The sequence below is a fragment of the Chiloscyllium plagiosum genome, unplaced genomic scaffold (assembly GCF_037043375.1).
Source record: "Chiloscyllium plagiosum isolate Xiang-an unplaced genomic scaffold, Cpla_swu_hap1 HiC_scaffold_9, whole genome shotgun sequence".
Lineage (NCBI taxonomy): Eukaryota > Metazoa > Chordata > Chondrichthyes > Orectolobiformes > Hemiscylliidae > Chiloscyllium > Chiloscyllium plagiosum.
In genome coordinates, this window is record NW_028270147.1 from 81,431,911 (window position 1) to 81,458,332 (window position 26,422).

General features: G+C 41.6%; 1 protein-coding gene across 4 annotated transcripts in view; it reads left to right on the top strand.

Annotated features, from left to right (window-relative positions):
* Positions 1-26,422, top strand: part of ddr2a (discoidin domain receptor tyrosine kinase 2a) — a 158,841-nt gene that overhangs the window by 47,742 nt on the left and 84,677 nt on the right. The window contains exon 1 of one of the 4 annotated variants that reach the window (XR_015758195.1): positions 873-1,374. The exons of 2 other annotated variants lie outside the window; for them this stretch is intronic. The gene's annotated coding sequence lies outside the window, so the exon portion shown is untranslated. Of the gene's footprint in view, positions 1-872; positions 1,375-26,422 lie in introns of those variants that run through there. One more of the 4 variants, XM_043699845.2, reaches the window with a different exon arrangement.

The following is a 26,422-nucleotide window of genomic DNA, read 5'->3' on the forward strand; positions in this document are numbered from 1 at the left end:
CGTAGTGTTAGGTACATTAGTCAAAGGGGAATGGGTCTGGGTAGGTTGCTCTTCAGAGGATTGGTGTGGACTTGTTGGGCCGAAGGGCCTGTTTCCACACTGTAGGGAATCTAATCTAAATCCGTGTCCTCTCGTCGTTAATGGAACTGCCTGGGGAAACAATTAACATTTTGGTGGGTTGCACGTAGAAATTAGGGTTGTGGGTTTCTATGCTAAACCTTTGCCATTGAGAGGAAAGTTTGCATTTGTGGTTCAGTTTAAATATGAATTATTCTCTCCCCACAATAACCAGCTCTCCCATGGTGGTTGCTGGTTCTGTGAGATAACCAAATTGAAAGGAATGAGTATCTCTTACTTATTTTTGACAAGCCCAAGCAAAGAAGTTTGAGTGTAATTACAAAATTAGCAGAGGTTTGCAGACTGGTTGCTCCCTGCTGCCTTGCATTGTAACGGCACAGGTGGGAAGAGCCAAGAACCAGAGATATCAAAAAAAAGAAATTATTTTTTCTCCCATTAAAAAAAGGAATTTTATACATCCACAATCCCTTGCTGTTTTGTTGCAAGCCTCAATGTGTCTTTTATTCGTCGGCAGTCATCTTGTAAATAACTGCCATTTCAACCACCATGGGGTATGTCGTGCAGAGATGACTAAACATTATTAACAACATCTGGATTAGCTGGCAGCTCTCTGTTACTGAGGGCGGAAAGCCGACTTTCTCTTGGACTGCGCTCCTCGTGGACGAATGCCTCAGACACACACTCTGAATCTGAGAGATGGGCTAAAGGCATAAAAAGCAGTAGCAAGGGAAAGCAAACGTAAACAAGCCCAGCAGAATATGATAATTCAGAGTCTTGTCACTCGGGTGGCTCAAAGCCTCGACACTGTGTATGTAGTGGACACCGTGTCAGGCATGCTTTAGTTTATGTAGTACGAGCTTAAAAAGCTTGTTTACTGAAGACTTTTGGACACTCGTTGTCAGCAAGTCCTCCGTTTAAGCCCGACAATCCTGAAACGCAGACTTCATTTACTGAGAGCCGGGAAAAGTGCTCCAGCTTTCATGCCCGTAGGGATGACCTGATTGCATGATCATCTGGCCGCCCTTCCCTCCCTCGGTTTCATTGGATGAGTGGGGCAGATGGATGTATGAATTATGTTAATATGGCGTTTCGTACAAAGACGAAGGTGTTACCTGCCTTTTCCCAGAGCTGGACTCTCTGCTTTTAAGAGCGGTTGACCAGGGCTAGGAGCTGGGCTCTGAATGCCATGTGAAACAGCGTGTGTTGGAAAGTTGTGATTGATTTGGATTTGCAAGTGTTTGAAAGCCTTGCGGAGGAGTTAGGATCCTGAGAAGATTCTTTGTGTAATCAGCTCAGGTAGGTACATCGTTAAGTTTAGTTTTCATTGCTGATTTACAGCTCCGACTCTTAATGCTGTCCTGTCTCTTTTTGCTGTCTTATTTTCAGTTTTCACAAGGCCAATTGCAGTGGATCACGTAAACCTGTTATTGTTTTGTGAGCAGTGTGCTTCAGGTTGTCTCTCATGACCTGCAAAACTTTAATATTTACAAATACTAGCTGAGGGGGTCTGACTGAAAGCAGATCTGAGGCACGGGGTCCAGAGAAGTGATTTTTTTTTGTCTGATTTCTGTTGCAAATATTTCTCGTGTATTTTCCGGGTACTTGACATCGCCGTTGAAGTGAAATTTGTTTGCTCTCCCTTCCCGAGTGCAGAGTCTCATATCCCAGTAATATTCCATCTAGACTCAGCAGGTATGGCGACATCCGTGGAGGGAGAAACAATTGATTAAGCAGAATTTCTGCACTCAGGGAAATACCCCCCCGGAACAGGCAGGAATGCAGATCAGCTCTCCACTGGGGCTCTTGTGGTGCAGTGGTAGTGTCCTTACCTCTGAGCCAGGAGCCAGATGTGTGTCATGACACCCATAAGCAGATTGCTCCTCGGATGCTGCCTGACCTGCTGTGCTTTTCCAGCACCACTCTAATCTGGTGCTCTGGTTTCCAGCACCTGCAGTCCTTGTTTTTACCTGCTTTTTAAAAAAATCCCACACACCATTGAAACGGGCAGTCAATTTACCATAACCAGTGTCAATTCTCTACCCTCGCTCACATTTATCTGGTGCGTGAGAACTACCCCCATTCCACCACACACATGTTGCATGTAGAGGTTGCTCGCTCATAAGAGAGTTTCTCTGTCTCACTCCAGGAAACCCTTGCAGTTGGAGGCTCCCTCTCCCAGACCCTGCCATTCCTGAAAACATTATTTATGTTAATACTTCCAGGTGTGCCATCAGGTTGAAGTACTCCTGAGGTTTCCTACCTCCCTCAGCATTGCCCACCCCACCCAGTGCTGCCGACCCTCTGACCCAACTGCATCGAGTGCTCACCCTCTCTATTTTTAACAGGACTCTAAGAGCAGAAGCAGCCATTAAGGAGGCTGTTTCCAGTGACCTTGTTGATCCCCTCCCACTGTTAGAAAGTGCCCACTCCAGATATGTATTTTTGGTTCAGACACTGGGACGCTGAAGCCAGTGGGGAAATGCCCAATATTTCAGGTTGATGATTCATCATCAGGAATCCATCTGAAATGTTGACTCCTACGTCTTTCTCCGTAGATGCTGCCCAAGCCTCCTGAGTATTTCCAAAAATGAATTCCAACTTAGTCCTACCCTTGCACCTTCCAACTCAGTATTGGCAGTGAGGGGGTTAAGACAACTCTCTCATATTCACTTGAGCATCGACTTTGTTAGAATAAATGAGTGAGTCTGTAACCACTTAGTGTCCAATGCTTTCTCAAATGGACATTTCGCTTCTGCTGAAATACCTGCTTTAGGATGCCAATGGTTTGTTTTATAGCATTTTGTTAGGCAATTTGGCTCTTACTTGCATGTGTGTCTGCATGGGTGACCCCTTTTTTTTGCCACAGTATGCATGTCCATCTAAAAGCTCAGAACTTTCAAATATTATTCATTGCTGAGGCTTAAGAAGGAGAATTGCTCTTTAAACACATTGGAGGAAATGGCATGATACCAAGACCCCTTATCCCCTCCTCCTCCCTCTTCCAGTGGCTTCTCCTGCTCTGTGTAATCTCTCATTATTTTCCCAGTCATTCTTGATTCCAACAGGAAGGCCTAACCCTGTACCCATGTGGATCCTATGAAAAAGTCTTTATTCCCCAAGGAGGACTGAAACCTTAAACTATGGAGAATTATAGAACCAGCCAGAAGAAGTCAAGCAGAAACCAATCTCTGAGTAATCGATCAAACTTTCAAATAGCACTGGTGGGAATTCTTGCTGCTTTAGTACATGCTAGTCTGTACCAGGGTAAGAGAGGTAAAGGTTATAGTATGGAGATCCAAAGTGGCAGTGCTCATCAAATACTGAACAACTTCATGAGTTGCCTGCTCAATCTGTTTCCAGTGATGTTATGTGTACATTTGCTAACCCAATTACTTATATAACTTTCGAGTACTTTACATTACAAGTGTGCAACATCAATTTGGAACCTGAAGGAACCTCAGAACACCCCAAATAATGATTTCCATTGGGTCCAGTTTTGCCACCTATGTCTTAAAGAAAAATAATTTTACCTGACTGCAAGTTATTCCTTGGAGTCTGAAGACTTGCTCCTTGACTTTTTAGCACTGCTGTCTTACAGCACCAGGGACCTGGGTTTGATTCCACCCTCAGGTGACTGTGTGGAGTTTGTACATTCTCCCCGTGTCTGCATGGGTTTCCTCCTGGTGTTCCAGTTTCCTCCCACAGTCCAAAGCTGTGCAGGTTAAGCGGATTGGCCATGCTAAATCTCCCATAGTGTCCAGGGATGTACAGGCTAGGTGGGTTAGCAAGGGGAAATGCAGGGTTATAGGCATAGGGTAGAATGGTGGGTCTGAATATGCTGTTCTTCAGAGGGTGTGAACTCAATAGGCTGAATGGCCTACTTCTACACTGTAGGGAATCTATGATTCCATGATTATAGATTTTTCTTGATTTACAGTTGACTGTAATAATATGGGGCTGATAAGAAAGGTTTTTGTGATGTGTAAAGAATTAATCACCTTGGTGGTTCAAATGCCAGCTTAAAGGCTTTATCTTGAAGGAAGTGAAAGACTACATTGTAAGGATATAATACCACAGGGTTTCTCATGGATTATTCTTCGGAATGGTTGGGTACCAATTTTACATGAACCGTACCCCTGTTTTCAAGGGAAAGATGCAGAACAGTTACTTGGCATTTTAATGCCAGAAGAGAAGGAAAACGTGGCACTGTCCACATACCCAACATTGGCCAGGTCACACATACCATTGGCAGAACCCTGGCAGAAGGAATTCTGCTTTTGCTGTCAGTTTGTCAATGGGGTCTGGCATGATATGATTCAAGACCAAAAACTTCATCACTGCTAACACTGCCAGGGAGTTTAAATCATATTAAATCACAGTCTTTCTACCAAGATTTAATATATATTCTTCATGGTATTCTTTGTATGTCTGTCCCTTTTTTAAATTTCCTGTAGCGGTCTATGTATAAAGGCAGCTGTTGTTTGTGCAACATGAGGGGACCTGTGCCAAGCCAAAACAGTGTATAAAACCTTCTTAAAGGGACATTTCCATTTTGTAAAAATACTTGCTGTTTTTATAGCAGTAACATCCCACAAGTTTTCACATCTCGCATACTTCAATCGGGTTTTCAAACAAATGACTTTGTTTCACAAAGGCAGTAGCCTTTAATAATCAGTACCAGAAGTGTAAGCTCAGACAGACACAGTGAGTTGCTTGAAAAACAACCAGCAAACAATTAAGATTGAATCAATTTGTAAGACTTTGAAAGATTCCTCAGAATGTAGCTGCTACACATTACAAGAATTTGAAAAAGCTTGTCATCTTGGAGTCTTTCATAGACTTCCATAGGTTTCCAGTCTGTGGACTGGAAAACTAGAATTGCTTCTCACCAAATTGAGAAATTGTCGCTACTGGAATCAGAATGAAATCCAACTGAAGTTGACTAGGAATAAACTCTTTGTGTCTCATATAAGCGTCACAAAATTCTTAGTTTAAAGTTATTACTTACGAATATTTGTACTGAAATCTTCCAAATTTTAATACTTGGCAACAATTAAAATAATTCTTCAAGTTTGTTGAATTATAATCGAACTTCATTCATCAACTATACGTAGGGCAGCATGGTAATACTGCTGCCTCACAGTACCAGGGACCCAGGTTCAATTCCACCCTTGGCTGACCATCTGTGTGGAAAGTTAAAAATCACACAACACCAGGTTATAGTCCAACACTTGATGAAGGAGCGTCGCTCCGAAAGCTAGTGTGCTTCCAATTAAACCTGTTGGACTATAACCTGGTGTTGTGTGATTTTTAACTTTGTACACCCCAGTCCAACACCGGCATCTCCAAATCATGACATCTGTGTGGAGGTTGCATGTTCTCCCTGTGTCTGTGTGGGTTTCGTCTGGGTGCTCTGATATCCTCGCACAGTCCAAAGATGTGTAGGTTAGGTGAATTGATCATGCTAAATTATCCATAGTATCCAGGGATGAATAGGCTGGGTGGATTAGCCATGGTAAATGCAGAAGTATGGGGTTAGAGTGGATGCGCTTTGGAAGCTCAATGGGCCAAATAGCCTCTTTCTGCACTGTAGGAATTCTAGCTTTCATTTTTAAGAGTTCACAAATTCAGGATAGTGGTTTCAAACACATTTGTGTTTTGTCTACCCTTGATCATAGACTCCATCTATCTCTGAATTTGTAACTAATCTATTTAAGCAGTCACTACAGTCTTAGCAGATCATAAGGCTGGTCTCTCATTACAGACGGACAACTAGTGCTGGTTTAACCTGAGGATCATGACTTCTCTGGTGCAGAGAGAGGTTGAGAAGGAGGAGGTAACCTCAGCAAGTAGCAGGGATTGAACTCACGCTATTAGTTTCATTATACATTCAACTCGCCATGCAGCAAACTGAGCTAAACTGACCGTATTGCAGAAAGAATATGGAATGTTGAGAGATTTCCCATTTTATGTGGAATGAGCACTCGATTCCATCACAGTAACAGCAATTTGAATTTATCTAGTGTCTTTAACAAAGTAGAGTTCCAAGAAAATGCAGGGAATATACAAAAATGTACAAAACTCACAGCAGATGATATTCAAACAGATATGCTTTTCCAAAGATGTAGATTTAAAGGTGCCTATTAAAGGAAAAGGATTAGGTAGAGAGATGGAGAGTTGAGAGTGTGGTGCCAGAAAAGCACAGCAGGTCAGGCAGCATCCAAGGAGCAGGAGATTCCAGCATCTGCAGTCCTCACTTTCCCCTAGAGAGATGGAGAGGTTTATAGGTAGTATTCCAGAGCATGGAGTCAAGCAGCCTGGAGACTTGGCCATCAATAGTGAAACAAGGCAAGTAGAGAACACAGTTGATGGGTTGCATACGAGAGGAAGATAGAGTAGGGTGGGACAAAGCAATGGAGGGATTTGAGTACAAGACTAGGAATATTAAAATTGTGGCATTGCTGAATGTAGAATAGCGAGCAGTTGGGTGATGGGTGAATGAACGAAGTGTGAGTTGGAATATGGCAACATGATTTTGATTAGCTCAAGTTTACAAAGGATGAAAGATGGCAGATTGATTAGCGCTGAACTGGAATAAGTGTGTTTTGAGGTAAGAAAATCATGTCCCATTTTGTAAAGGTCACAATGGGTTCTCATAATATAGTTTGGGGAAGTATGAAAGGCAGAACCAAATTTAAAATTGGATTTGTCACAATCAAACCACTTGAATGTCGTTATTTTAATATTTTTCTGAATGTTGTTATTTAATTTTTTTTCACAGAAGGCTCTTAGCTTTTTCATATGGTTCATTGTTGGTACTGAGTTATTCACACCCAAACTCCTAATGTATATACACTGAGACATTTGCCCACTCTGACGCAGACCCTAGTACTGCCCTCCACTGAAAGAGGGAGTGGAGTTTTTCATTTGTGAGAGGCGTGGTCAATAAAAGATCATGCTGTTTTTATTTCTTCTACAGAACGTCAGCCAGAACATTACAGTTTGTTACAACGTGCCTAAATCCTGCTTAGCGAGCACTGACATGTGTGACAAGTCAAGCAAGGGGCAATCCTCGCAGTTAGCATCAAAGTTCTATAAATATTAGAGGTGTTTAAGAGCATAGCATTTGTTTTGGGTTTTCCTAATAGCAATATTGCAAAGGCTAAAAGGAGATTTAAACAATTTCCACAATATGCTCGTAATCACATATAGAATATCATCCTCTGCATGTCACTTACGAAAAGGCACAGTCTTTTCAATACTTGAGCATTCCTGAATAAAGCTGAAAATGTGTTGCTGGAAAAGCGCAGCAGGTCAGGCAGCATCCAAGGAACAGGAGAATCGACGTTTCGGGCATAAGCCCTTCTCCAGGAACGAGGAAAGTGTGACACTTTCCTCATTCCTGAAGAAGGGCTTATGCCTGAAACGTCGATTCTCCTGTTCCTTGGATGCTGCCTGACCTGCTGCGCTTTTCCAGCAACACATTTTCAGCTCTGATCTCCACCATCTGCAGTCCTCACTTTCTCCTCCCATTTCTGAATAAAGACATATATTGCCAACGTTTTTCATCTTGTGCTTATAAGAACAATTCTCAAGAATATCAAGATGAAGGAAGCCAACCTTTATACTGTCTGAGAGGAGAGTTCTGATTTGTTGGCAAATGGAAATGATTATTCTTTTGGCAAGTGGACACTGATTTTTTTAAAATAATTTTTGGAATATGGATGTCGCTGGCTGGGTCAGCATTTGTTGCCCTTCCCCAGTTGGTGAGCTACCTTATTGAACCAGCAGTCCAATATTAGATGTAATTCTATGTTTGGACAACATTTGCTGGATAATCCTGAGTGCACAAAATTTTACACTACCAATTTAGGCTTAGCATCAGGCTTGCAGTGCAGCACACTTACATGTATTGGAAGTTACATATTATTTATGCATAGGGCCCTGTTCTTTACAGACAGAATTGTCATGTACATGCACTGCTCCTGGTTCAACTCAACAAATTACATGACATCTATTCACTGGTTTGTTTCTCAGGAGTCAACTTAACTAGTTTAAAATTTAAACAATGTTTGGCAATTAACTACCAGTCATCTCTCACTGATGCATTCTTTGTAGCAAAACCTCTACCAATCAGAGTCCATTTGCCAAAACCCAACAGTAATCAACACTCTGCTGTCATATTGTACTAATGTTAGTTTCCCTTTCCATTGTTATTTCTTGCAAATTGTCCTGATAAGTGCAAGACAAAAAGCTTCAACAAAAGGTGTCCCATTTTCAGTAATATCCACATTCTGACAACTTTACACTGCTGTTTTTTTTTACGAGGTCCTGTGCATTTCTTTTGTTCAGTTAACTCTGCAAAATTACTTGTACCAGTGCTTCTTAAAAAGACAATTTCAGAGTGTGAGCTGTCAATTTGTTTGGATGAATGCTACAAACTGTTCGAGTCCATGTGGATCAGAGCAGAGGTTGGGAGGTATGTGAGGAATTTTCACTACCTATGCCCTGCATATGTATACTGGGATGAGAATTCAGGGCAGGAATCTCTCAAGGGCTGCAAAAACTGAGAATTCTTGAAATTAAAATTCAAGCACCTGCATGTTTTGTCACAAATCAGGGAATATAGATATGCCTCTGAAAATGATTCGTCACTGGCATCACAAATAATTATTTGAAGTATTTCATAGAGGTTTAATTGAGAGAAGCATTATGCAGACATTTATCAGTATGCATTCAAGCAACTGATCACATCTTAACACCTCCCCCAAAATTATTTGTAGATTTTAATTATTCATGTGGGAATTTCCTCTTCCACTCTTTCTAGAAAAAATGTGCGTCAGTATAAAATACTGGCCTACATGGCCTGCCAATACCCCTATGTGTTGATGTGACTTGTCTCAGCCACCAAAGGCAGATCTCCAAATAGCTTCATTACACCCAGGTCAAAATCATAGGTTCTACAAGGTAGAAAAAGTAGCGGTTGCCAATTCCAGCTTTTAATTGTTGTTACAGACCTCTGCCAGAGAGCATAACTGTGAATAAGAAAGAACCTTGCATTTATAAAGCATCTCTGATGATCCAGGATGCTACAAAGCTGTTCACAGCCAATGAATACCTTTTGAAGTATACCCAGATTAAAAGATAACTATTAGCCAGGACATTGAGAAATGATGACGATTTCTTGCAAAAAAAAAAGCCATGGTGCACTTTGCCATTAACCTGAGAGAGCAGCCTTGACTTGACATCTGTCTTAAAGATAGTGCATTCTGACATGTGCATCACAGAATACATGTCAGCCTGGATTCTGTGGGGAGAAAGTGAGGTCTGCAGATGCTGGAGATCAAAGTTGAAACTTTATTGCTGGAACAGCACAGCAGGTCAGGCAGCATCCAGGGAACAGGAGATTCGACGTTTCAGGCACAGGCCCTTGATTCTGTGCTCAAGCCTTGTGCAATGGGAATTGAACTGATTAATCTTCTAGACTCGGGTGACAGGAGCGCTACCACTGAATTACCACTGACCAGAGAATTGAGTATGGCTATGATTCCCCTGAGACAAACACCTCTGATGTTGAACACGTCGATCTCCACGGTCACCTTTTGTGAAGATATTGGAGACGTACGATTACATATGAAACCAGAAGCTCTGTGTGCACTGTCCTCGTGAGGCAAAGCATAACAGCAAAGGAGAAATATCGTGGAGAAAATGTTAGGATGATTTGGCAGACAAACGTTGTCATCAGGCTAAAAAGGGAGCATTTCTTTGGAGTACAGGAGCCTTTCTGCATATTCCATCTGCAAAGGATGCAGTATGCAAGAGCATCAAAACTAATTCATATTAGCTTGAGGTTTTTATTCAAATGATGGAATGATAAATTATTCTACATTACTTTTATAGACACGATTGTATTTATTTTAACTTACTGAAAATGCAGTGGTAACATGATCAAACTGTTTCTAACATCAAGTTAGTCATTTTGAAATACTTTCCACATTCCCCTAATGCCACAATGCATGCTGGATCCACGAGACCTCGCTGATGTGTCACTTAACTGTGCCATTCAGTCTCAGTCTAATGCTTTGAAACTTTCTGCTTCAGGCTGCTCTGTTTCCACTGAAATCTGCTTTTCATTACTGCTTGGAGGATGTGCCTAAGGCCTGAATTTAAGTCCAGGCCTTATATATTTCTGCTGCTGGATCTATCTTTTGATTTTCGATGTGCTTTGAAACTTAAATGATTTACTCAGTACTTTTTCTCTAAGGACCTTTCATTAACGTATGAGGAATTTAAAGGCTTCAGCTTTCTATTCTTGTTCACTTCAAAGATTGTTCAGTTTAATGAAATTCTAGAAGCTTTCTGTGATGTGCCTGTTTGGCACATGGAGGAGACCTGCTAAGTGAAAGGCAGTTTGATTCCTTTCAAATTCTCAAAGTATACACAGAGGCATGTGAGTAGTGTAGGTGGATTGATTGAGGTCAAGAGTGTGGTGTTGAAAAAGCACAGCAGGTCAGGCAGCATCCGAGGAGCAGGAGAATCGATGTTTCAGGTATAAGTCCTTCATCAGGAATGAGGCTCGGAGCCTTGGGGGTGGAGAGATAAATGGGAGGGGGTTGGTGGGGCTGGGGGGAAGGTAGCTGAGAGTGTGATAGTTGAATGGAGCTAGGGATAAAGGTGATAGGTCGGAGGGGAGGGTAGAGTGGGTAGGTGGGAAGGAAGATGGACAGGTAGGATGGGATATGAGGGTGGTGCTGAGCTGGAAGGTTGGAACTGGGGTAAGGTGGGGAGAGGGAAAATGAGGAAACTGATGAAATCCACATTGATGCCATGGGGTTGCAGGGTCCCAAGGCAGAAGATGAGGCGTTCTTCCTCCAGGCGTCGGGTGGTGAGGGAGTGACAATGGAGGAGGCCCAGGACCTGCCTGTCCTCGGTGGAATGGGAGGGGGCAGTTGAAATGTTCAACAACGAGGCAATGGGTTTCGTTGGTGCGGGTGTCCCGGAGATGTTCTCTGAAGCGCTCTGCGAATAGGCGTCCTGTCTCTCCAATGTAGAGGAGACCGCATCGGGAGCAATGGATACAATAAATGATATTGGTGGATGTGCAGGTGAAACTTTGGATGTGGAAGACTTAGATGGAGGTGAGGGGGAGGTGTGGACGCAGGTTTTGCAATTCCTGCGGAGGCAGGGGTGGGTGCCGGGAGGGGACGGTGGGTTGTTGGGGGGTGTGGACCTGACAAGGTAGTCACAGAGGGAGCGGTCTTTATGGAAAGCAGATAGGGATGGGGAGGGAAATATATCTGTGGTGGTGAGGCCCGTTTATAAGTGGTGGAAATGGTGGAGGATGATGCGATGTATACAGAGGTTGGCAGGGTGGAAGGTGAGGACCGGGGGGTTCTTTCCTTATTGCGGTTGGAGGGGTGGGGTTCGAGGGCAGAGGTGCAGGAAGTGGATGAGATGTGCTGGAGGGTATCATCAACCAACTAATTATGATGATGATGAAGGGCTTTTGCCCGAAACATTGATTTTCCTGCACCTCGGATGCTGCCTGTTCTGCTTTTCCAGCACTACACTCTCGACTCTAATCTCCAGTATCTGCAGTCCTCACTTTCACCTAACTGGATTGATTGAGGTGTTCACCAGTTGAAAAGGTTAATCTTGCTGGATTAGATTATTAATGTACCACAAAATGCATCAGTTGAGCATTGGGAATGGTTAGGATAGGGTTTTTGCACAGTGTTTGTATAACATTCAGAAATTCTAAAGGAAAAGAATAATCATGATGATTGTTACACCTTTAGGCTGCCATCCTTTTATTTAGTCATGGAATTGATTGGCCTTCGGGATATGGGCGATACTGCCATGTTGATTCACCACCCCTAGTCATTTTCTCCTTGGGAACCCTGCTGCCTTCAGGATTCAATATAGAGTTCAGTAATTTTAGAATCTGAACACTTTATTCTGTTTCTTTCACACAGCCCCATACCCCTGGTCCTGTCATGAGTCATAGAGTCTTACAGAGTCATATAAGTGTACAGCATAGAAGCAGACCCTTTGGTCCAACTTGTCCATACTGACCAGATATCCCAATCTAGTCTAGTCCCATTTTCCAGCACTAGGCCCATATCCTATTCATATAGACAATAGGTACAGGAGTAGGCCATTCAGCCCTTCGAGCCTGCACCGCCATTCAATATAATCATGGCTGATCATTCCTAATCAGTATCCTGTTCCTGCCTTATCTCCATAACCCTTGATTCCACTATCTTTGAGAGCCTTATGCAACTCCTTCTTAAATGAATCCAGAGAGTGGGCCTCCACTGCCCTCTGGGGCAGAGCATTCCACACAGCCACCACTCTCTGGGTGAAGAAGTTTCTCCTGAGCTCTGTCCTAAATGGTCTACCCCGTATTTTTAAGCTGTGTCCTCTGGTTCGGCACTCACCCATCAGTGGAAATATGTTTCCTACTGCCAGGGTGTCCAATCCTTTCATAATCTTATACGTCTCAATCAGATCCCCTCTCAATCTTCGAAACTCAAGGGTATACAAGCCCAATCGCTTCAGTCTTTCAGTGTATGGTAATCCTGCCATTCCAGGAATTGACCTCGTGAACCTACGCTGCACTCCCTCAATAGCCAGAATGTCTTTTCTCAAATTTGGAGACCAGAACTGCACACAGTACTCCAGGTATGGTCTCACCAGGGCACTATACAGCTGCAGAAGCACCTCTTTGCTTCTGTACTCAATTCCTCTTGTTATGAAGGCCAGCATGCTATTAGCCTTCTTCACTACCTGCTGTACCTGCATGCTTGCCTTCATTGACTGGTGTACAAGAACACCCAGATCTCTCTGTACTGCCCCTTTACATAAATTGATTCCATTGAGGTAGTAGTCTGCCTTCCTGTTCTTGCTACCAAAGTGGATAACCATACATTTATCCACATTAAACTGCATCTGCCATGCATCTGCCCACTCACCTAATATACCCATCCAGATACATTTTAAATGTTATAATTGTACCAACATCCACAACTTCTTCTGGCAGCTAGTTCCATACACGCATCACCCTCTGAATGAAAATGTTGCCCCTTAGGTCCCTTTTAAATTTTATCTTCTTTCTCCCTAAACCTATGCCCTCTAGTTTTGGACTCCCCCACGCCAGGGAAAAGACCTTGTCTATTTATCCTATCAAGCCTCTCATAATTTCAATAAACTTCGATAAGGTCACTCCTCAGCCTCCGACACTCCAAGGAAAACAGCCCCAGCCTATTCAGCACATGGGCTTCTTTCAGCACAGCCAACCCATTTTCACTTACTCATGGTCCCCATTATCAGCTTTAGTTTCTTCCTGGTTTACCTTGGCTAATCATCCCTTTTATCTGCCTGACTAAGCTCTGTCTCCATCTATTTGCTCACTCATTTCCCCATCCCTTATATCCTGCACATTTTCCTAGCTACTAATAGTTCTGATGAGGGGTCTCTGGACCCAAAATGTTAACTTCGTTTTCTCTCCACAGAGGCTGCCAGACCCCCTGACTTTCTCTGATGAAAAAGTGTTGCTGGAAAAGCGCAGCAGGTCAGGCAGCATCCAAGGAGCAGGAGAATCGATGTTTCGGGCATGAGCCCTTCTTCAGGAATTCTGCTCCTGCTCCTTGGATGCTGCCTGACCTGCTGCGCTTTTCCAGCAACACTTTTTCAGCTCTGATCTCCAGTATCTGCAGTCCTCACTTTCCCCTGACTTTCTCTAGCAATTTCTGTTTTTTGTTTCAGATTTCCAGAATCTGCAGTTCTTTGTTTTATGTTATTGCATTGAGACGGTGTTGGTGGACCACCTGGAACTGCAGCAGTTTTTTTTCTTTTATTCACTACCAGATGTTAGCATGGCTGGCAATGCCTGCATTTATTGCTAATCCCAGGAAGGTGATAATGAACATGTAACCTGCATGGTGTATCTACTCCTCTGTCGATGACATCTGGGAAGGTCTAGGATTTTGAGCCACTGATGAAGGAAAGATGATATATTTTCAAGTCAGGATAGTCAGTGGCTTGGAGGGGCACTTTCAGGTGGTGATGTTCCCCTGTAGCTGATGGGCCATCTAGGTAGTAGAGGCCATAACCTTGTAGTGCAACCTAGCACCAATACACACTGCAGTCAGTGTATGATCTCTAGAAGGTATTCCAGTCATGGCCCATCTCTTGCATGCTAACCAAGAGCAAGCCCAAACTCCATTCTCACACACACGTATTTTGAGAGATTTGCTAAGAAGGAGACAACTGAAAGTTCCATCTTTGAAAAGATCCTTGGGCTGCAACAAGGATCCCCAGCTATCCTTTATAATGAGGGGCTCCACACAGATACTACCACTAAAGATAAATCCAGTTTCCTGAACCAATGTCTTCTCATGAATTGCTGTAACTGTCTGGAAATTGGTCTGAGTCCGACCGTTTGGCACCTGAGATGTGAATACTAACACAAAGTCTGTGACTGCTATGTCCCTGGTGAAGGAATACAAGTTCGTGTTGGATTCCTCTGTGTCTTGGAGGTAATGGTGACCACTTCAAAATGTCTGATATAATTAATGAATTGTTATGAATATGGTTCTTTTCATATGTGGATTCAACAAAGAGTTAAAGGAATGAAACTCAAGTAGAATTCGTCTGCTATGTCATTAAAGTTGCTTCTATCTTTCTTCTCTTTGGAGTTTGGGTACACATTACACATCAAATGTGGTCAAAAAGAAAGCAAACACACTGCCTCTCTTCCCACATAAAATTATTGATGTTACTAATAGTGCTGAGTGAGTATAACTGAAGTGAGACAGGAAAAGTGAATAGAACATGTGAGCAAGTAAGTTTAAGATGGATACCTACATTTAGTGAAACTACAACAGTTTATAGGGGAATAGTGCAGCTGTGGTTCCTTTAGTGGCTTCCTCATTTCCTGATGCAGAAGGTTATGGATGCATGTTGTTGTCTTGAAACTTGAGCATGACAGCTAGGCAGATAATTCAGTGCATTAGAGAGGGGGTGCTGCATTACCTTTCAAATGAGTTGTTTAACTAGTCAGGTAAATATAAATGACCCTGGGGCATGATTTTGAAGAAGAGAGGATGTGTCCCTGTTGCTGAGGCCAACATTCATATCTCAAATGATGTCACAAACCAGTTTATCTCTTATTGCCATGTTGCTGCTTGTAGAATGTTTCAGTTATTCAGCTTTGTATTACTTTCATTGTATGAATGAGCTCACTGTGTATCAAAGGATTTTACTAACAATAGTTTCTAAATTAAATAATTTAGCAATGCGAAAAAAAACTTTCCTCATTCACCTCATCAAGAAACTTAAAATTTTTGTTTAGAATCTGGTCTGGTCATTTTTCACAGCTTTCCTCCCTAGACCCAAACTAGCACAGTATTAACAAAAAATGAAAGAACTGTGGATGCTGGAAATCAGGAACAAAAACAGAAATTGCGAGAAAAGTTCAGCAGGTCTGGCAGCATCTGTGTAAAGAAAGCACAGTAACTTCATTGAACTTGTTTGAAGAAGCAACAAAGAGGATTGATGAGGGTAGAGCAGTGGATGTGATCTATATGGACTGCAGTAAAGTGTTCAACAAGGTACCTCATGGTAGCAAGGTTAGATCAGATGGAATACAGGGTGGACCAGCTATTTGGATATAGAACTGGCTCGAAGGTAGAAGATAGAGGGTGGTGATGGAGGATTGCTTTTCAGATTGGAGGCCTGACAAGTGGTATGCCTCAAGGATCAGTGCTGGGTCCACTGCTTTTTGTCATTTATATAAATGATTTGGATGTGAACATAGGAGGGATGGTTAATAAGTTTGCAGATGACACAAATATTGGAGATGTAGTAGACAGTGAAGGTTACCTCAGAGTAAAACACGAGCTTGATCCGATGGGCCAATGGGCTAAGGAGTGGCAGATGGAGTTTAATTTAGATAAATGTGAGGTGCTGCATTTTGGAAGGGCAAATCAGGGCAGGACTTATACACTTAATGGTAAGGTCCGAGGGAGTGTTGCTGAACAAAGAGAGTACAGGTTCATAGTTCCTTGAAAATGGAGTTGCAAGTAAATAGGATAGTGAAGAAGGTGTTTGGTATGCTTGCCTTTATTGATCAGTGCATTGAGTATAGGAATTGGGAGCTCATGTTGCGACTGTACAGGATATTGGTTCAGTCACTTTTGGAATTTTGCTTGCAGTTCTTATCTCCCTGCCATAGGAAGGATGTTGTGAAACTTGAAAGGGTTCAGAAAGGATTTACGAAGATGTTGCCAAGATTGGAGTTTTTGACCTATAGGGAGAGGCTGAATAGGCTGGGGCTATTTTCCCTGGAGCGTCAGAGGCTGAGGGGGTGACCTTATAAAGGTTTATAAGATCAAGAGGGGCATGGATAATGTATATAGGCAAGGTCTTTTCTCCAGGGTGGGGAGTCCAAAACTAGAGGGCATATGTTTAAGGTGAGAGGGGCAAGATATAAAAGGGACCCAATGGGCAACTTTTTCACACAGACAGTAGTGTATATATTGAATGAACTGCAAGAGGAAGTGCTGGAAGCTGATACGATTACAACATTTAAAAGACATCTGGATGAGTATATGAATAGAAAGGATTTAGAGGGATATAGGCCAAATGCTGGCAAATGGGATAAAATTAAATAGGTTATCTGGCCAACATAGACAAGTTGGACCGAAGGGTCTGTTACCATGCTGTATATCTCTGTGACTCTTTTACTCTATGTGAGTTAATGTTTCAGGTCCAGTGACCCTTCTTCAGAACAGTGTTAATAAACACTGGTACTTCTACAGTTTTGAGATGTTTTGCATTGGTATGGTTTAGACAAGCAGAAATTCACTTAGTGTGGGCAATTTGTTTTGGGCAATTATAATTGGTTTCCGAACATGAACCGGCAATTCTAGACCTGTGAGGCTGACACTGGGCTTGGATAACCTGTTAGTACATAAAATGAGGGAACAATTAGAGAAACTTGATCGAGAACAAAAAACACAGATCTGTTAAAGCCAAAGGTAATAGCAGTATTTTTGAGTGACCAATATAATGGATAAAAGTAAGTCATCTGATAGATGCAGAGTACATGAATTTCAGGTTGTTCCATGAGGAAATATGGCAGTGTGAATAGAAAGTTTGATAAATATTACAGTTTAAATGTATACCGCTCAGATTGGAGAAGGGTAAGAGAGGATGTTGTTGGACCATTTTGTTCTGAGTATATCACTGATTTTCATTTGGGCATTGGTAGCATCATCTCCAAATTTTCAGGAATCACAAAAATACTACGTTTTACAAATAGGCAGTAGGAAGATAAGGAGACGTTAGCAAAATGGCAGATGATTAGAAAATGCATTTTATATTAATAGGTTTTACGATAATACAGTTTGAGATGATGGTTAAGGAATGTAAATAGTGATGAGACACAGACTGGTGTGGGTGAATAGAGAGACCAAATGACCCAAACATGCAATTCAATGAGTGTGCAATTACAAGGAACTAAAGCCAAGGACCGTTTCGGTTTTTCAAATGGGCTGTGTGCAAGACTGAAGAAATAATGATTTTGTACAAAGTAATAGTTAGATAATATATTGCCAAAAGCAGTTTGGGTGTTTACCGAGTTTACAGTATAGACTGTTTACACCATAGATTTCCACTGCAGTAGTAAATGTAAAGAAAACCTTTAACACCCATTTTGACAGCGTATGAAGGAAAAAGAGGAGTTTTTGGAACAAGGGTCAATAATTTGGTCACCCAACAGAATAAAAAGAGAGCATCAATGGAATTCCTTCCACAATGGATAGTGGAACAGTCGCTGGGCAGGACTCAGTTATAGATTATGGAAAGAGGATGATGGAGAGCACTGAGCTTCATTTTGTTTCTCTTAAGTGAAGAACTAGCACAGACATAAACATTCAAAAGACCTCTATCTGTAGTGTAAACTGCTGTGGTTCTTAAATACCACACACCTAAGAGAAAGCTGTAGACAAAGTAGCTTAAATTGAACATGACAAATTGGCAAAATGAGTAAGTAAATGAAAGAATCATTGAACCTTACATGAAAAGAGGAGGCCATGTGATCCAGCATGTCTGTACAGCTATTTAAACCAGCTGATCAAATTCATCTCACTACCCCAGTAAAATGTCTTCTATTTCTTTTGTAAATTGGATTGAAAAAGGATCCAAGAAGTGGTACAATGGGAGTTGTCTGGGTAGGGAATGGTGAGAATCCAGTTCAGACAATAAACTTGTTCGTAGACGTGTTAATTCTAGTAGTGTACATTCAATAGTGTTTGGCAAATGTGGTCTCATCCTCCAGGCAGGTCTCCTTCTCTTTCTAGTCTGACTTCCTCTTTCACTGTTTCTTCTTCTCAAATACTGTTCCTTTGCAATATCTTTCGGTTCTGAAGAATAGTTTGTGACTGACAGTTCCAGAACATCACAACATGTGACATTCCACTCTAAAGGTGGAACAAGAGTCAATAATTTGATCACCCATCTCAACAGCAGTCTGTCTATATAATGGAATCAGTGTAGTCTGTCAGAGGTGTGTGTTATGTGTGTGAGAGAGTGAGAGTAAGCACAGAACCTTGTAAATAGTTGACGTTGTAAATAAACTTCAGATATCTAACTCAAGGAGAACCAAACTGTCGGTGGTATGCATTACGTGGGCTAATACAGAGTAGTAAATCACCAAAATAAAGACATCATGGTGATTGTTAAGGTCCAGGCCAGACCCCCCTCAAAACATTTTAAGAAGGTAGCCCAATACCTAACTTTTATTTTTTGTAAAGGCAGATGTAAGGTGAATATTCCAGGAGTGATACAGCTGGTCAAACCACTCAGATTTAGACAAAACAGAATTTATTTAAAACATTTTGGATGAAACACGAACAAAAGGAAACAGAATTTAAAATAACAACTTATTTGATAACACAACCGACACAATATCATAAATTAACAAAGCTATTCCAATTCCTGCAACATCCCATTAACACACCCCTTGGCAAAAGGTAAATTCAAACACAGGTTCTTACAGGCAGGAGAGGTTTCAGAAGGATAGATCAGGCAAGAAACATCTGTTGAAGCATAAATCTTCTATTTACAATCGGCTGTTTCTCCAGGTCCCCAGAAGTTTTCAACTCCTTGTTAAAGCTAAACCAATCTAGAAAAAGCCTGAACTGGTTTAAAAAATCCTAAAGGCATCCTCTGGCTGATGACTTAGGTGGTTTCTGTCAGCCATTTTGTCACCACTGCCTTTACAACCCCTCTTGAAAAAAACTAAGGGCAGTATAACCTTGTTAAAGGTATCATCACAGTGACAGTACATGGGCAGTAGAAGATGGTGACACCAAGTATGTGTTGAATGCTAGTGTTTACATCTAGTTAGTGGCAATACATGGACATTGCAGTTTTATGAAGTGACAGCAGAGGAGCAGACCTACCCTACTGTCATTTTGTTAGGTTAAAGGAGCTACATCAATGCAATTTGTCATTGTTGTCTTTGAACAGAGCTCCACAGCACAAAATCATTTTCAAACAGTGATATGTATATTTTACAGTTCACCATCCGTAACTCTCATGTCTGAGTGGTGTTGAGAAAGAGTCAGAACATAAGAACTAGAAGTGGGAGTAGGCTGTCCGGCCCTACGAGCCTGCTCTGCAACTCAGTAAGATCATGGCTAAACTTTTCGTGCACTCAGCTCCACTTACCTGCGTTTTCACCATATCTCTTAATTCCTTTATTTTTCAAACAAGTATCTACCTTAGTTTTAAAAGCAATTACTGAAGTAGCGACAACTACTTCCCTGGGCAAGGAAATCCATCGATTAATAACCTCTGGGTGAAGAAGTTCCTTCTCAGTTCAGTTCTAAACCTGCTTCCTCTAATCGTGAGACCATGCCCTCTTGTCCTAGTTTCATCTACCATTGGAAACACCCTCGCTACTTCTATCTTATCGATTCCCTCCATAGTTTTATATGTTTCTATAAGATACCCCCCTCATTCTTCTGAATTCCAATGAATATAATCCCAATCTACTCAGCCTCTCCTCATAAACCAACCCCCTCAACTCCGGAATCAACCTAGTGAACCTCCTCTGCACCCCCTCCAGTACCAGCACATCATTTCTTAGTAAAGAGACCAAATCAGCACATCCCAGGTGTGGTCTTACCAGCACCTTGTACAGCTGTAACATTACCTCTCTGCTTTCAAACTCAAACCCTTCAGCAATGAAGGATAACATTCCATTTGCCTTCCTAATTACGTTGTACCTACAGACCAACCTTCTGTGATTCCTGCACAAGGACATCCAGGTTCCTCAAATCAGCATGCTGCAACTTTTTACCATTCAAGATAATAATCTATTTTGCTCTTACTCCTACCAAAATTAAAAATCACACAACACCAGGTTAAAGTCCAACAGGTTTAATTGGAAGCACACTATAACCTGGTGTTGTGTGATTTTTAACTTTGTACACCCCAGTCCAACACCGGCATCTCCGAATCATCCTACCAAAATGTATGACTTCACATTTGCTAACATTACTGCCAGACCTTTGCCCACTCACTCAATGTATCCATGTTCCTCTGCAAAGTTTCACAGTCCTCTGCCACTCATCTTAGTGTCATCGACAAATTTTGACACTGTACACATGGTCCCCAACTCCAAATCATCTATATAAATTGTAAATAATTATGGTCCCACCTGATCCCTGAGGCACACCACTAGTCACTGATTGCCAGCCAGAATAGCACTCATTTATCCTCTTATCCTCACTGTTGGCTTCCTGTCAGTCAACTAATCCTCTATCCACGCTAATACTCCACCCCTAACAACATGCATCCTTCTCTTATGTAGCAGCCTCATATGCAGCACCTTATCAAAGGCCTTTTGGAAAACTAGGTACACCACATCGACTAGGTGCCAATTGTCCACCTTGCTCATCATGTCTTCGTAGAATTCCAAAAGATTTGTGAAGCATGACCTGCCCTTCATGAACCCGTGCTGCACCTGTGCAATGGGACAATTTCTTTCAAGATGCCCTGCTATTTCTTCCTTGATAATAGACTTCAGCATCTTTCCCACTACAGAGGTTAAGCTCACTGGTCAATAATTCCCCATATTTTGTCTATTTCCCTTTTTAAATAGTGGCATCACATTTGCTATTTTCCAATCTGCTGGGACTGCCCCAGAGTCCAGCGAATTTTGGAAAATTACTGCCAGTCTACCTGCTATTTCTCCCACCATCTCTGTTAGTACACTGGGATGCATTTCATCAGGGTCAGGATACTTATCTATCCTTAGCTCCATTAGATTACCCAACACTAGCTCTTTTGTAATAATACTTGTTTCCAGATCCTCACTTACCTTCGTCTCTTCGTCAAGTACTGGCATGTTTTTAGTGTCCTCCACTGTAAAGATTGATGCAAAGTAACTTTTCAATGCCTCAGCCATTTCATCATATCCCATAACTAACTGTCCCTTCTCATCCTCTAAAGGATCAATATTTGCTTTAGCCACTGTTCTTTTTTTATATATTTATAGAAACTTTTGCTTTCTGTCTTTATATTCTGTGCTAGTTTTTTCTCATGCTCCATCTTACTTTTCTTTATAGCTCTTTTTGTGACTTTCTGTTGACCTTTAAAGTTTTCCCAACCTTCTGGATTCCTGCTGTTTTTGGCCACTTTGTATGCCTTCTCTTTCACTTTGATAGCCTGCCTTATTTCCTTGGATACCCATGACAGATTACCCCTCCTCTTACAGTCCTTCCTTCTCACTGGAATATACTTTTGCTGAGCACTTTGAAAAATTTCTTTGAATGTCCGCCACTGCTCATCAACTGTCGCTCATAAAGTCTCTGTTTCCAGTCTACTTTAGCCAGGTCCTCCCTCATTCTATCATAGTCCCCCTTATTCAAGCACAGGAGTCAGGTATTGGATTTTATCTTCACACTCTCCAGCTGTATTTTAAATTCATCCATACTGTGATCGCTCCTTCCAAGAGAAGGTCATTAATTATTCCTGTCTCATTACATAGGACCAGATCTAGGATAGCTTGCTCCCTCATCAATCCATTACATGCTGTTCAAGAAAACTATCACGGATACACTCAACGAACTCTTCCTCAAGGCTACCCTGACTGAGCTGGTTTGACCAATCTACATGCAGATTAAAATCCCCCATGAAAGTAGCCGTACCACTTTTGAAGGTATTCGTTATTGCACAATTAACGTTGAACCAAACTGTGCAAATGTTCATTTTCATGTCCCTACAAGCATCAGTTTTTTAAAAGAGCTTCAGTTAGAGCTGTATGGGCGTTCAAAAATAACTAACTTCTCAAACATTCAACCAAAGTGGATGAATCTCGTTACATCAACTCCTACATTTCAGTCTATCAACCCCCATCAAACCAGAAAAACTCTACAGTGTGGAAACATCTGGAGGAATATGTGGGTGGTCTGATTAGTAAGTTTGCAGATGATATGAAGATTGGTGGAGTTGCTAACAGTGTTGACGATTGTGAAAGGATACAATGGTTTATAGCTAAATTGGCGACTTGGCACAGAAATGGCAGATGAAGTTTAATTCAGACAAATACAAGGTGATGCATTTTGGAGAACCAAATTTAGGTGTGAATTATACTGTAAATGGCAGAACTCTTTGGAACATTAACATACAGGCAGATTTGTGTGTGCAGTCCACTATTCCCTAAAAGTGGCAACACAGGTAACGGAGGTGATTAAGAAGGCATGTGGCATGCTTACCATCATCAGCCAAAGCATGGAGTACAAGAGTTGGCAAACCATGTTGCAGCTATATAATACCCTTGTTAGGCCACATTTGGAGTATTATGTGCAGTTTTGGCTCGCCATACAATCAGAAGGACGTGGAAGCTTTGGGAAGTGTACAGAGAAGGTTCACAAGGATGTTGCCTGGTCTTGAGGATACTGGCTATGAGAAAGGTTAAAAAGAGTAAGATTGTTTTCACTGGAAAGATGATGGCTGAGAGGACACCTGATAGAGGTCTACAAAATTATGAGAGGCATAGATCAGAGGCTTTTGTCCAGGGTTGAGGTTTCAATTATAAGGGGACACAGGTTCAAGGTGAGAGGGGGAATGTTTAAGGGAGATGTGCGAGGAAAGATTTTCACACAGAACGCACTGCCAGAAGAGGTGATGGAAGCAGCCCCATTGGTAACATTTAAGAAGCATCTGGCTGGTTACATGAATAGGGAGGGAATACAGGGATACGGACAGAAGGTTTTGTTTAGTGTAGTTAAGGCATGATAATCGGCACAGGGTAGGAGGGCATTCATGGTCAAAGGCTGTGAAAAGCTGTATACAAATATAAGATATTTATTTATTCAATGAGTGCATGCAAATTGCAAAGAACAACTTAATGGCAAATGTGTAGAAAATAAAGAATTAACCGTTTAGTCTTTGGATTGAATCCTAAGATATTATTTGTGAGTTCCCGAACGGAGCCTCCAGCACTAAAGCTGACTATCTCTGCCACTGTCAGTGATTGCAATAGACTGATTAACTCTGCAGATCTTCATAGGCCAGCCCGCACAAGCCTGTGCTGTATTCGTGGACTGCTGCTCTGCCACACCTATTCAAATATCACTTTTATACTAGATCCTTTGTCCAAGGTTGTGTATTATTGGCTCCCTGAAATCACAAGAAATCCTCACCGTTTCTTCATTTATCCCACCCCTTCCATCTCCCTCCTTGTCTTTATCTCCACCCAACTTCCATCCTTTACCTTTAGTAACCATTGTCATCATAGTTTTTGTCCAAGTGAGCATCTCTGTAGTCTTCAAATCTCACACATTGGAGGTTCCCTTCCCTAAACTCACCATATCATTTAAAGTAACTTACAAAGACAGAAGTGTGTGAATCTCACTAGACCAAAAGATACATAGATTCATTGATTTATACAGTACAGAAAAGGCCCTACGGCCCATCGAATTTGCACCAACATAACTACTAAAAGTGCACTAATCCCAATTTCCTGCACTTGTCTCATATCCTTGAATGTTATGATATTTGAAGGGCTCATCCAAATATTTTTAAAGGTTGTAAGTTTCCAACCTCCACTACCTTCCCAGGCAGTGCATTCCAGATTCCCACCACCCACTAAGTTAAAAAGGTTTTCCCAAATCTCCTGTCTCCTACCCTGAAATTATGCCCTCTTGTGATTGACTTCTCAACCAAGGGGAATAACTGCTTGCTATGCAGCCTGTCCATACCCCTCATAATCTTATTTACCTCAATCAGGTGCCTCTCAGTCTTTCCATCTCTAAAGAAAACAATCCAGGCCTATCTAGTCTCTCCTTATTTGTTTTTTAATTTTGTTTTTTAATTTCTCCATTCCAGACAACATCCTCAGGATCCTCCTCTGTATCCCTTCTAGTGCTACCACATTCGTTTCTGTAATGAGGTGACCAGAACTGCACACAGTACTCCAGCTGTGGCCTGACCAAAACTCTGTACAGCTACAATATTATATCCTTGCTGTTATACTCTGTGCCAAGACTGACAAAAGCATGTGTCCTATATGTCGCCTTAGATGGGGTAGGAAGACAGGTTTCCACTCACACTTTGCTGTCCCCTTAGTCCCAACTCCCGAGCTTCTTCATTGGCCTGACAAATGCATGCACGGCCAGAAAAGCTGAGGATGAATACAATTTTGTTTTTTTTTTCTCCTATGGAATACATACAAATTACAAAGAATTTTGAAATTCATTAGCAACAATCTCAACAGTGTGCTTTTATTTCTCTCATTTTTTTAACAGATTGTCAGGGTCACACTAGAGATGGTCAGGTCTTCTGTGAGTGCTTTTTATTGACATTACAACTCATTTCTACTCTGGCATCCAATCAACAAACTGACATAAAATACATCCAAAACAGCCTCAAATGCTCTCAACATTCGTTTACTTTTGTGCAGACCTCCCAAGAGAAGATTATGGAGACAGCATCCCATAAGTACAAAGCATCCTTCTGCGATGTTGTTATCGAATCCATTGTGTGTGAAAGGTGGACGATATTGGAAGGCAAATCCCCTACTATAAAGTAAAGGGAAATACATTTCTCTGTTCACCCATCTGTAAAAACAATTTGATTCACAGAGCACTGCAGCCACCAACAGACGGAAATTAATAACAGAGAATGCTTGGAAACACTCAGATTGTTGGTTATTTCTGAAAATGAGTCCACATTTTAATAATTAATTGGTTCCCTCTTTTACCAGTTGTTGACTGACTCGCTACCCACTGCCATTGTTTTTATTTGGTTCAGAGTTTCAACATATGCAGTTTTCTTTGTACATTATTTCAGGAATATATATAGATTGATACCAGAGAAGTCTTATGGTACAGAAGAAGGTCATTTGGTCCTTTGTGTTGACTGGCTTTCCAAATGGGCATCATGACTTAGTGCCACCCTTCCATTTTGTCCCCATTTCCTTGCACATTTGTTAAATAGAAACAATCAACCTCTTCCTTCTTGAATGCTTTTCCAGTTGAATGTCAGTGAACCTGCCTCTACCACATTTCCAGGCAGCACATTCCAAACCCAAACCACTTGTTCTGGAAAAACTTTCTTTCCAACATCACATTTGTTTCTTTTGCAAATCACTTTAAACCTGTGTCCATTTGTTCCTTGATCCTTTAATGATTGGAAACAATTTCTCTCTTTCTACTTTATCTTGTTCCTTCAGGATTTTGAAAACTTATATCAGTCCTTCTCTTAACCTTCCTCTCTGCAACTGAAGCAGTCCCAACTTCTCCAAGTTATCCTCAAAACCAAAGCTTCTCATTCTTTGAATTGTTCTTGTAAATTTCTTCTGCAGTCTTTCCACTGCATTCTGATCCGTCCTATAGTGCGATGCCCACAATAACCCAGTTGAGGTCTGAGAAGGGCCTTATACAACTTCAGCATGACCTCCTTGCTCAAAGCCCCTGTTAGTAAAGTCCATGATACTGTACGTTTTACTAGTTGCTCTGTCAACTTCTGCTGCTACCTTCATTGATTTGTGCACTCCCTTTAAAATTGTACCTCTTATATTATATGTCCATGGTCTTCTCACCAAATGCATCACCTCACGCTTCTCTGCATTGAACTTTATCTGCCACTTATCTGCCCACTCCACCAATCTATCTGGGATGTGTACCTTCTGCAAGTGTGTGTGCGTGTGTGAGGGTGTTGATCTTCTGTACATATGTTCATCCAAGAGAAGATTGTGTAACTGTGTGAGTGCCTCTCCACACACATTTATAAGAGAGATCCTGTGCATGTCTGTGTATTAGTTCTA